Source organism: Balaenoptera acutorostrata, chromosome 9 (genome assembly GCF_949987535.1).
Source record: "Balaenoptera acutorostrata chromosome 9, mBalAcu1.1, whole genome shotgun sequence".
Classification (NCBI taxonomy): Eukaryota; Metazoa; Chordata; class Mammalia; order Artiodactyla; family Balaenopteridae; genus Balaenoptera; species Balaenoptera acutorostrata.
This window is the reverse complement of record NC_080072.1, coordinates 14,373,543-14,386,898: the sequence shown is the minus strand read 5'-3', so window position 1 is coordinate 14,386,898 and position 13,356 is coordinate 14,373,543. Positions and strand designations below refer to the sequence as shown.

At 37.8% G+C, this 13,356-nt stretch overlaps 1 protein-coding gene and 1 pseudogene across 3 annotated transcripts in view; one reads left to right on the top strand and one right to left on the bottom strand.

The window, feature by feature from the left end:
* Positions 1 to 13,356, top strand: part of CSTPP1 (centriolar satellite-associated tubulin polyglutamylase complex regulator 1) — a 202,422-nt gene that overhangs the window by 125,482 nt on the left and 63,584 nt on the right. The window lies entirely within an intron of this gene.
* Positions 474 to 573, bottom strand: LOC114237848 (U6 spliceosomal RNA; annotated as a pseudogene).

Below are 13,356 nucleotides of genomic sequence, written 5' to 3'. Positions count from 1 at the left end.
TGAAGCCCACACACCTGGAGCCTGAGCTCTGCAACAAGAGAAGCCACCATAATAAGCCCGTGCACCGCAACGAAGAGTAGCCCCCGCTCACCGCAAGTAGAGAAAGCCCGCGAGCAGCAAGGAAGACCCAACACAGCCAAAAATAAGTAAATTAAATAAATAAATTTAAAAAACAAAAAAGGAGGCTGAGTTTTGTGGATATATGTTTTTATTTCTCTTGGGTAAATATCTAAGGGTGAAATTGCTGACAAATTGTTTTCCAAATTGGTTGTACTGTTTTACACTTCTATCAGCAATATCTGAAAATTCCAGTTGTTACACATCCTTGCTAACATTTGGTGTTGTCAATCTTCTTTTTTCCTCCAGCTTTGAGATATAATTGACATATAACATTGTGTAGGTTTAAGGTGTACTATGTGATGATTTGATATATGTGTATGTTGTGAAATAATTACCACAATAATGTTATTTTTTAAAATGTGGACTGCTTCACAAATTTGTGTGTCATCCTTGCACAGGGGCCATGCTAATCTCTGTATTGTGCCAATTTTAATACATGTGCTTCTGAAGCAAGCATAGTCTTTTTAAGTTTAGCTTTTCTAATGGGTATGAAGTAACCTTTCTAGTATCTCGTGGTTTTAATTTGCATTTTCCTGATGACTAATGATGTTGAACACTTTTTTATTGCTTATTGACCATTTCCTCTGTGAAATGCCTCTTCAAATCTTTTGCCCATTTTTAATTTTTTTAAATTTTTTCAAAGTTATTTTTTGATGTGGACAATTTTTAAAGTCTTTATTGAATTTATTACAATATTACTTCTGTTTTATGTTTTGGTTTTTTGGCCACGAGGCATGTGGGATCTTAGCTCCCCGACCAGGGATCGAACCCGTATCCCCTGCATTGTAAAATGAAGTCCTAACCACTGGACCACCAGGGAAGTCCCTTGCCCAATTTTTAGTGGGTTGTTTATTTTAATCATTGAGCAGCAGTTCTTTATATACTCTGGATGCAAGTGAGGTATGTGTATTGCAGATCTCTCTCCCATTCTTTGGCTTGTTTATTTATTTCCTTAGTGGAGTCTTTTATTGAGCAGAAGTTTTAAAAATCGATTTTTTCTTTTATGGTTAGGCCTTCTGGGTCTGCTCTAAAAAAATCTTTGCCTACACTAAGTTTGTAACAGTATTACTCCACATTTTCTTCTAAAAGCATTAGAAATTTAGCTTTTATGCTTAGGTATATAATCCATCTTGAATTAATTTTTGTGTGTGGTTTGAAGTTGAGGTCAGGGTTTTGTTTTGTTTTTTTCCATATGGATAGCTAGCTGTTTGTTCTAGCACCACTCTTTGAAAGACTTCACCTTTCCCACTTAATTGTTTTGGTTCCTTTGTAAAATAAATCAGTTGATTATATAAGTATGGGTGTATTTCTGGATTCTCTTATTTTGTTCCATTGAACTATTTGTTGAACTTTAGTCTTGATTACTTTATCTTTATAGAAAGGTAGTGTATGCCCTTCAACTTTTGCATTTTCAAGATTGTTTTGGTCATTGCAGATCCCTTGAATTTCCATATAACTTTTAGAATAAATGCCAATTTCTACACACAAAAAAAAGCCTAACAAGAATTTGATTGACATATCCATTGAAAAGCATTTCTAAGTTTGTGGTTGATTTTCGACTGGCTTATTGTGATATTACGATTGATTTTTTTTTTCAATTTCAGTTTGGTTAGATTTTGTTTGGGGATTTTTCTCTAGAAATAACCTAAGGAAGGAAGTATTAGGAGACCTGAATGAAAGAAGAGGCATACTGTATTGTGTTCCAGGTTCAGATTCAAAACTGTAAAGAATTAATTCTACCTAAAAGTTATTAATTCACTACAAAAAAAAAAGAATTTGATTGAGATATGAAGAATCTGTAGATCAATTTTGGGGAGAATTGTTATCTTTGCAATATTGACTCTTCCAATCCATGAACATAGTAAATTTTTTCTTAGGTCTTCTTTAATGTCTCTCAGCAATACTTTATAGTGTTTAATATACAGATCTTACACATTTTATTAAATTTATCTATATATATCATGTTTTGTGCTACTATTTTAAATAGCGTTTTTTTTTCAAAGTATTTTATTTTATTTTATTTTATTTTATTTTATTTTATTTTATTTTATTTTTGGCTGCATTGGGTCTTCATTGCTGCGCGAGGGCTTTCTCTAGTTGCGGCAAGCGGGGGCTACTCTTCGTTGTGGTGCGTAGGTTTCTCATTGCGGTGTCTTCTCTCGTTGTGGAGCATGGGCTCTAGGAGCATGGGCTTCAGTAGTTGTGGCACGCGGGCTCAGTAGTTGTGGCACGCGGGCTTAGTTGCTCCGTGGCATGTGGGATCTTCCCGGACCAGGGCTTGAACCTGTGTCCCCTGCATTGGCAGGCGGGTTCCTAACCACTGCGCCACCAGGGAAGCCCTAAATAACGTTATTTTTAAAATTTATTTTCTTTACCAACTTTTCATTGCAGGAACATAGAAATATAATTGCTTTTTGTATATTCCTCTTATATCCTGAGACTTTGCTAAATTCACTTATTATTTCTCGTAGTTTTTTTGTAGATTCCTGAGAATCTTCTACATGCAAAATCATGTCATATGCAAATCAGAGGCAGTTTTACTTCTTCCTTTCCAGTCTCTGTGGGTTCTTTTCCTTTTTCTTTCTTTATTGCACAGAGTAGGACCTCATTACAATGTTAAATAGAAGTGGTGGGAGCAGATATCTTTGCTTTGTTCCCAATTATGGCAGAAGAGTTTTCAATCTTTCATATTAAATATGAGGTTTTTCATGGATGTCCTTTATTAGGTTGAGGAAGTTTACTTTTATTCTTAGTTTGCTGAGAATTTTTATTGTGAATTGATATTCAATTTTTAATTGGTTTTCTGCATCTATTGAGATAACATATTATTTTCCCCTTTATGCTATGATGTGAATAAATCCACCTTAGTCGTGATTTATTATCATTTTTATATATCTATCATTGGATTCCTTTTACTAATATTTTGTTAATGATTTTTGCATCTATCTGCATAATGTATTTTAGGCTGCTGTTTTCTTTTCTTGTAATATCTGTCTGGAGTGTCAGGATGATGCTGGCCTCATACAATGAGTTTGAAAGTATTTCCTCCTGTCTTTTTTGAAGGCATTTATGTAATATTGGTAATATATCTTTTTTAAATGTCTCTTTTTCTAGGCAGACTTTTCTGAACTTTTAAATAAGGTTTAATATGCTTCTTATAAGCTCTTTTCCTAACACTTTTCGTACATATAACTGTTTGCTTAAATTCTGTCTTCTTCATTAGACTGTAAGCTTCATGAGAACATTTCTCTGTCTTGCTTACCCCTGTGTTCCTAGCATCTAGCAAAGTGCCTCATTCAGAGTACAGTTGACCCTTGAATAACATGGGTTTCAACTGCATGGATCCACTTACACACTGATTTTTTTTCAATGAATATACTGGAAATTTTTTCAGAGATTTGCAACAATTTGAAAAAACTCACAGATGAACCATGTATCCTAGAAGTATCTAAAAAAAATTCTTTTAAAATTAAGTATGTTATGAATGCCTAAAATAAATGTAGATGGTGGTCTATTTTATCATTTACTACCATAAAAATAGTCAAATATATTATAAAAAGCTAAAATTTATAAAAACTTATGCACATACTTACAGACCATATATGGCGTCATTCACTTTCTAGAAAAATGAAAACAAACATAAAGATGCAGTATTAAATCATAACTGCATAAAATTAACTCTAGTGCATACTGTACAACTGTAATAATTTTGTAGCCACCGCCTGTTGCTCTTGCAGTGAGCTCAAGCATCATGAGTATCCGCTTAAAATGTGACACTAATCATCTCCACCTGGGCAGTTCATATCTCCAGTACTGCTTATCACAGTAAAAGGTGACCTCTTGCAGATCACACGTATTTTTCATCATGTTTAGCACAATACTGTAAACCTTGAACAACACCAGTGGACCCATACGAAGTGCCACTAGTGATGCTGGAAGTGCTCCCCAGAAGCAGAGAAAAGTCATGACATGACAAGAAAGAGTTGAACTGCTTGATATGTACCATAGATTGAGGTCTGCAGCTGTGATTGCCCACCATTTCAAGATAAATGAATCCAATATAAGGACTATTATAAAAAAGAAAAACGAAAAAAGGAAAAAAGAAGAAGAAAGGGAAATTCATAAAGTCATCGTTGCAGCTAGGTCAGCAGTCGCAAAAACCTTGCTCTTTTTGAGAAATATTGAATATTGCACTTTTTTTTAACATCTTTATTGGAGTATAATTGCTTTACAATGGTGTGTTAGTTTCTGCTTTATATCAAAGTGAATCAGCTTTACATGTACATATATCCCCATATCTCCTCTCTCTTGCGTCTCCCTCCCACCCTCCCTACCCCACCCCTCTAGGTGGTCACAAAGCACCTAGCTGATCTCCCTGGAATATTGCACTTTTTATCTCATTGAAAATGCAGCTTTTATCTGGGTGCAGGATTGCTGTAAGAAAGGCATGCTTATAGACTTTAATACGACTTGAGAAAAAGTGAAGTTGTTATATGACAACTTAAAGCAAAAGGAAGGTAAAAGATCTAAAGCTGGAGAATTTAATGTCAGCAAAGGATGGTTTGATAATTTTAGAAAGAGGTTTGGCTTAAAAAAATGTCAAGATAATAGGAGAAGGGGCTTCTGCTGACCAGGAGGCAACAGGTGAGTTCCCAGAAGCCATTGAGAAAATCATTGAGGAGAAAGGATATCTGCCTAGACAGGTTTTTAATGCAGATGAAAGTGCCCTATCCTAGAAAAATTGCCATAAAGGACATTTATTAGTAAGGAAGAGAAGTGAGCACCAGAATTTAAGGCAGAAAGAAACAGACTAACTCTACTGTTTTTTGCAAATGCAGTCAAGTGCATGGTCAGGACTACCCTCATCTGTAAAGCTGCTAATTCTCAAACCTTGAGGGAAAAAGATAAACACCAGCTGCCAGTCTTTTGGTTGTACAACAAGAAGGCCTGGACAACGAGAGCCCTTTTTCTGGACTGGTTTCATCGACACTTTGTTCCTGAAGTCAGGAAGTACCTTGCCGGTAAGGGAATGCCTTTTAAAGTTCTTTTGATATTGGACAATGCCCCTGACCACCCAGAACCCCATGAATTCAACACTGAAGGCACTGAAGTGGTCTACTTGCCCCCAGACACAATGTCTCTAATTCAGCCTCTAGATCAGGGGATAATAAGGACCTTTGAGGCTCATTACACATGTACTCTATGGAAAGGATTGTCAGCACTATGAAAGAGAACCCTAATAGAGAGAACATCATGAAAGTCTGTAAGGATTACACCACTGAAGATGACATTTTTGTTATAGAAAAAGCCGTGAAAGCCATCAAGCCCAAAACAATAAATTCCTGCTGGCAAAAACTGTGTCCAGATGTTGTACATGACTTCACAGGATTTACAACAGAGCCAATCAAGGAAATCATGAAAGAGATTGTGGATATGGCAAAAAAAAAAAAAAAAGTTGGGGGGGTTGGTTTGAGAGGTTTCAAGATATGGATCTTGGAGAAATTCAAGAGCTAATAGACACCACACCAGAGGAATTACCAGAAGATAACCTGGTGGAGTTGAGTGCTTTTGAACCAGTGCCAGACAATGAGGAAGAAGACGTAGAAGTAGCTCCAGAAAACATACTGACATTAGACAGTCTGGCAGAAGGGTTCCAGTTATTCTTCTATGATACAGGCTCTGAAACTAAAGCAAACAGTAAAAGAAGGATCAGTACTATATAGAAATATTTTTAGAGAAATGAAAAGGCAAAAATGTCAGACAAATTATGATATATTTCCGTAAAGTTACACCGAGTGTGCCTGCCTCTGCTGCCTCCCCTTTCACCTCGGCCACCCCTAGGACAGCAAGACCGACCCCTCCTCTTCCTCCTCCTCCTCAGCCTACTCAACATGAAGACTTCCACTTAATGAAGAGTAAATAATCATGTCATAAACTTATCTGTTGTGTATGTATGTGTGGGTATCTTCATGTGAAAATGTAATAACTGAACAGCAAGAACTGTATGAGATGTTTGTGTGTCATCACCATCATTATCACCTAAGTATTCATCATGTAGAACACTGTGTGCAAGACTGGTAATGAGGTGGTTAGTCTATCCGTACACAAGCATAAGGTGAGTGATATTTAATACAAAGTTAACAATCTGTTAGTTTTCTTCCTGTTTTATAACTTTGCTTCCAAAGAATTACATTACCATACAGTATGCCTCCCTTTCTTGTAATTGGAGAAACTTTGTATCATCCTGTCATCACAGGTAAGTGTTTTTTTTTAAATGTAGCAATATTTCCAGTACTGCATTATGAATATGACCATAATACTGTATGCCATACAAATTTTATAATGATTTATTCATTTGTGTATAGGCTAGGCTACCGTACAGTAATCGTATTGCTGCTTCTTCATTATCAATACATGAATCATTATACCTGGAAATAAATATGAATTTCTTTTTCATATTATCTTTTCATTTTTGATGTCTAGTGTTAGTAATACGTGTAACATCTACAGTGTTTTATATCGTATAAGACAATATTGTTGTAGATACTGACAGATGATTCACTTATAAACAGACTATGTAAACTTAACGGTATAAAAACAGTACAGTACTGTAAATGTGTTTCTCTTCCTTGTGATTTTCTTAATAATGTCTTTTTTTGTTTGTTTTATTTTTTTATTTTTAACTGCGTTGGGTCTTCGTTGCTGTGCACGGGCTTTCTCTAGTTGCGATGAGCGGGGGCTACCCTTCATTGTAGTGCGCAGGCTTCTCATTGTGGTGGCTTCTCTTGTTGCGGAGCACAGGCTCCAGGCATGTGGGCTTCAGTAGTTGTGGCACTTGGGCTTCAGTAGTTGTGGCTTGCAGGCTCAGTAGTTGTGGCACACGGGCTTAGTTGCTCTGCGGCACATGGGATTTTCCCAGACCAGGGCTCGAACCTGTGTCCCCTGCATTGGCAGGCAGATTCTTAACCACTGCACTACCAGGTAAGCCCAATAATGTTTTCTTTTCTCTAGCTTACTTTATTGTAAGAATACAGTATATAATAATATAACATACAAAATATGTGTTAATTGACTGTTTATGTTATCAGTAAGGCTTCAGGTCAATAGTAGGCTATTAGTAGTTAAGTTTTGGGGGAGTCAGAAGTTATAGGCAGATTTTCAACTGCATGGGGGGCTGGTGCCCCTAACCCCTGCATTGTTCAAAGATCAACTATATATACAAATGAATGTTTATATTTATATTGTATTAAATTAAAGGGAAAATAAGAGACTAGGAAAACTGAGAATTGTGACAAAATACTGAAGACAATATAAAAAGTCTTCCTTTTAAAAAAATTACATCAGAGCAAAAAAGAACAATGAAGGCTAGGTGGGTGGTATAATATTAATGAATGAAAGTGAGAAAGCAAAACCTCTTATTTTGATTTAGTCTTCTCAGTCAAAGAGGATGCTCTTTGGACTGGAAAAGATAAAATAAACACTGGTTCCAGAGAATGTAATCAAATATAGCTGAGATTATAAGAGATCACCTAACTGCTTTAAATGAGCTCAAGTTTCTGGGCCTAATTTACATTCTGAGGTGCTGAGGCCCAGTAGATAAACTGGCTGAACCACTGCTGGCAGTCTTTGAGAAAGCAGAAAGTGTGCACGTTGTGTGGAGGGGATGGGGGATGGGCAGGGGGAGGGTGGCATGGCAGGTGGAGAGGAGAAGTTCCAGAAGATTGGAGTCAGAAGGTCATTTCAGCAGGCTGAAGGCTGATGACCTTGCCATCCATCTTGGGTGATATTCTTCAACTATTTATTAAAAAGAATAAATTGTAGGTATTTAGAAAAGGAAGTTGTAGTCACTGTAAGCCTATCAGAGTTTACTGAAAAAGAAGGGGGTGGGAGGGGATGAGGGAAGGAGGAAGGGGAGGAGAGAAGAGATGAGTAGAGTAGAGAAGAAAAGGAAAAGAAAAGGAGCGCAGTCTTGGTGGGTAAAGAAGGCCTGATTTCAACCCCATGTTTCACTTCTTAGTAAAATGACATTAGGCAAATTATTTATCTCTATAAGCCAAATTTCCTTATTGGTAAAACAGAAATAATAAGAGAACCTACTTCATAGGGTAGTCCTGAGTTGTAAATCAAATAATGTGTGTAACGCACTTTTTTATCAAAATCAGTGATGATTGTGACGGGAGTGATAAAAGATGAATGATGGTAATGGCAATAATCCTGAAGGAGGAGCAAGTGAAATGGTTAATGCAAACTTATTCCGTTTTTGAAGGCATTACCAGACAAATTGGGAGAAAGCTGTACTTAGTTTTAGCTATACTTATCATAAGATTATTCTAATATTTAGCTATATTTATTGTATTTGTATAGTTTAATTGGGTTTCAACAAGACCTTGACAACATCTCCATGATATCCTTTTGAAGAAGCAGAAAGAATACAGGCTGGTTGAACAACATATAACTGGTTGAACAGTCGTATCAAATTGTGCTAATTAATGAGTTCATGTCATGCTGGAGGGGGGAATAGTCCAGAAGTATGATTCCGGACTATTCTTAAGCCTATCTTTTTTTTTCTAATCCATTATTTGCATGAAAGCATTGATAGCAGGCTAATCAAAGGTGGGAGAGATAGCTAATAAGCTGCCTGAAAGAAACAGGACCTGATAAGTCATAGTATAATATAGTACAAAAAATATGGGCTTGGTGTCATGGGTCTACCATTACTTGCTTATGACCTTGAATAAATTACTTAACCACCTGAGCCTTTGTTTTCTAATTTGCATGAAGATAACACCATCTATTCCATGGTGGTTGTGGGAATAAAAAAGATAATATATGTGTACTAGTTAAATATATATATATTAGTTATCTATCAGTATATAATAAATTACCCCAAAACGTGGAGGCTTAAAACAATAAATGTGTATGTCACACAGGTCTGGAGGGTCAGGAATCCAGGAGCGGCTCACTTAGGTGGTTCTGGCTCAAGGTCCATCATAAGGTAGAAATCAAGATTTGGGTTGGGGCTGCAGCCACCTGAAGGCTTGAATGGGACTGGGAGGTCTGCTCCTAAACACACTCATATCACTGTTGGCAGGAGGCCTCAGTTCTTCATCATAAGTTCCTCATGATATGGTAGTGGCTTCCCCAGAAAAAGTGATCTCAGAGAGAGAGCAAACAGGAAGCATCAGTACCTTTTATGACCGAGTCTCTGAAGTCACATACTGTCATTTTATTTTAGTCTATTCTTTAGAAGTGAATCAGTAAATTTAACCCATACTCAAGGGGAAGGGAGGGGAATATCATAGAATTCTGTGGACCTTAAAACCACCACATTATAAAAAGTACTCCGTATAGTGCTTAGCACACAGCAGGCACTCCATAGATGGCAGTTGCTTTTGTACTGTTACTAATATACACCTAATACACGTGGTCCTTACTATAAAGCTATTGTGAGCAGGACAAGAAAAACTCATGGTTTTTTAGATTCCTGGAAAATACAGAGAAGGAAGCACCATATATCACAATATTCATTATATCTGTTTTGTAAACTAAAATGAATGAACTATTTTTGTACTGCATATATTGCATTAAGAACATAACTGATAGGGACTTCCCTGGTGGGGCAGTGGTTAAGAATCCGCCTGCCAATGCAGGGAACATGGGTTCAAGCGTGTTGGTCCGGGAAGATCCCACATGCCGTGGAGCAACTAAGCCCGTGTGCCACAACTACTGAGCCTGCGCTCTAGAGCCTGCGAGCCACAACTACTGAAGCCCACGTGCTGCAACTACTGAAGCCCGTGTGCCTAGAGCCCGTGCTCCGCAATGAAGAGTAGCCCCCGCTCGCCGCAACTAGAGAAAGCCCGCACACAGCAACGAAGACCCAATGCAGCCAAAAATAAATAAAAATAAAAAATAAAAATAAAAAAAGAACATAACTGATAAAAAAATATTTAACACTTAATAGGCATACTTAAAATGTATAGTCAGCCTGCAAATACCAGTGACACAGATAGTTTGAATGACAGTTAATCCAAAAATTGATTTTGTTTGGTTTTGTTAAGATAAAATATAAACACCTATATTTATATTTAACAAATATGAGAATTCTTAAAATTTTAACTGTGTAGTACATCAACTTGTATGAGTCCTCCTCTCCTTTCCATCTAGAAATGGGCCACTAAGCTAAGACTGAGGGGCCCCAGTCTGCAGCAAAGATAAGAAGACTTGCTAGTTCACACACCTTCCATGAGGGCAAGGAGTAATTTAGGGGGGAATTAAACCAACAAACAAAAAAGTGTATCAACAAAGGGCTCAATTAAGCCAGAGAGTTGATGTTGACAGTAAAATTTAGAAACAAGAATAAATATGGCTAAATCACTGGGTAACCTAGAGTTCCTCTGTTTATATATACATATGGATACATAGTATCCATACTAGCCTCAAGGATTGTCTAAAGTTCTTTGTAAACAAAAGCATAAGAACTCTTGAACCCCAGGTGGACAGAGTAATTCACTGGGCCACTTTTGTAAGATAAGATCATTAAATTGAAGATATTGTCATACCCTAAACTGGTTCATTTACTAGTGTTTTGATTTGTATTAATCATTAGACAGATCCTCAGGCTAATGTCTGATGTGGTAGAACGCTACTTAGCAACTCACCAACATAGCAATCAAACTTCTAACATGTTCAGAACATAGTCACTGATTTGAAAGTAAGTAAAAATGGCCCCTGAGGAGCCAGTGTTTACAGAGTTTATATGTGTCTTTGTAGGAGAGGCAGAAAGTCTCCCAAGAGTTTGACAGAGAATCCGTTTACTTATAAATGCATAACCTTCAAGTACTGATCAGGTCAGCAGCAGCAGATAAAAAAGTAGTGAGGAGGGTCTAAAGTGTTGCCTTAGCCACACACCGACAGTGGTGATAAATGTTATCAGAAAAGAAAGTCACTAGAGAACCAGTGAAGAGAAAATCCATATTAAAGACAAACAAGAGAAAATCCATATTTAAAACAAGCAAACAGTATTTTAAGGTCATTTACCATATAGGGGACATGTAAAGGCTTTATTAATCTTTTTGTTCATCGAGGGTATCTTTCTATTATGGCCAGGGCAGTAAGCAATAGTCATAATGTTGAACCAGAGTTGATAAACAAAAGGTTACTTGTGTTTATTATCATCTTTTTAGTAAGCCAAGGAAGTTTGTGATACAGTTAGAGATAAGATATGCTTAAAAAAATTTTTTGTTAAGTTTTGACACTTGAGTAAGCTTTACTTATTGACTTATATAGAATGCACATAGAAGAAGGGGTCACTAGAGGCCTCTGGAAAAACTGTGTACTGATTTAGCATCATGAGGGTTGCACAGCCTGTTCTGTGAATAATAAAATAATTATAATAGTAGCCATCATTTAATGAGCACGCACCATGTGTCAAGAACTGTGTTAAATCTTTACATGCATTATAATATTGAATCTTCTCAACCACCATTTAAGTATTATTATTATCTCCATTTTAAAGATGAGGAAATTGAGGTATAGCAGTTAAATAATTAGTGCAACAGAATCAAACCAAGGTCTGAATACATCCATTCGGGTTTCCCAGCTCAGTCTAAGTGTTTTACGGTGATGAGAAATACCCTTTCTGAGGAGGAATGACATTGTGCCTTCTAATTTATTTTCAAAGAATGAGTGAAGATTCCCTCCTTTATTTCTTTTAAAATAAATTTATTTTTGGCTGCGTTGGGTCTTCGTTGCTGCGCTCGGGCTTTCTCTAGTTGTGGCAAGCGGGGGCTACTCTTCATTGTGGTGCGCGGGCTTCTCATTGCCGTGCTTCTCTTGTTGCAGTGCATGGGCTCTAGGCGCGCGGGCTTCAGTAGTTGTAGCACTTGGGCTCAGTAGTTGTGGTTCACGGGCTCTAGAGCGCAGGCTCAGTAGTTGTGGTGCATGGGCTTAGTTGCTCCGCGGCATGTGGGATCTTCCTGGACCAGGGCTTGAACCTGCGTCCCCTGCATTGGCAGGCGGATTCTTAACCACTGCACCACCAGGTAAGTCCCAGCCTCCTTTATTTCTTACTTATTCATGTGACCCTTTATTTTCTCTCACTCTGTGGTAGGCTGAATAATGGCACCCAAAGATACCCAGGTCCTAATCCCTGGAACCTGTGAATGTTATCTTATATGACAAGAAGAACTTTGCAGATATGATTAAGTTAAGGATCTTGAGATCGGGGAGATTTTTCTGGATTATCCAGGTGGACCTGAATGTAATCACAGGTATCCTGACAAGAGGCAGACTGTGGGAGACTTTATGACAGAAGAGGAAGAAGACAATGTGAAAGCTGGAAGCAGTGGACAGGGGAAGGTGATGTGATGTGGGGCCAGAAGCCAAGTAGTGAGGACAGCCTCTAGTCGATGGCGAAGCCAAAGAAATAGATTCTCCCCGGATCTGCAGAAGGAATCGGGCCGCTGACACCTTGATGTTAGCCCTGTTAGGACTCAATTTGGACTTACGGCCTCCAGAACTATAGGAGAATAAATTTCAGTAATTTCAAGCCACCAAGTTTGTGATAATTTGTTAAAGCAACCATAAGATTCTAATACACACCCCATATTACTGGCTTCACGGTTTATTTCCTTCGTACTTTGTCCTTATATTTTTCCTACACTTTGCAATTATTATATTACTCTTCTAAATTCAGTTATAAAAGCATTATTTCAGATCAAGTTTGAGGAGTGTTGAGAGTTTAGCTAAGCTACTCCATGCTTTTGCTGCCTTGCAATCCATTTTGTTTGGCCTGCAGAGACCTTAAAATGATACCAGCTTCCTCAGCAAGTGCATGCCTTAGATAACAGCCTGCAAAGTCACAAACAAATATAAGTTCCTGATGTGACTTTACCACTAGCAGTCTCCCCTGCCTCCCAGGGCTTTCACCTTGCCCCTTAGATAAGACCCCCATGGGAGCTTACCAAAAGCCCACTCTTTTGGTTTGAATTGACCAATCTGGCCTTAGCCCAGGAACCCCAAAGTTCTCCACCCACAGACCCTAATAAAGCCTTGTTGCCCTGGGTCCTGTCACTCTCTGTCTTCTCTCTGCCTTGACCTCCCCCTGTGGCCCCTTGAGGTATGCTTTGTGCTTCCTCCAGGACCTGTCTGTAATAAACATCTCTATTTCAGTTTCTCTTGTGGTCTGTTGCCGAACAAGATAATATCTTGTACCCTATGCTCCACTTAAGAAATGTT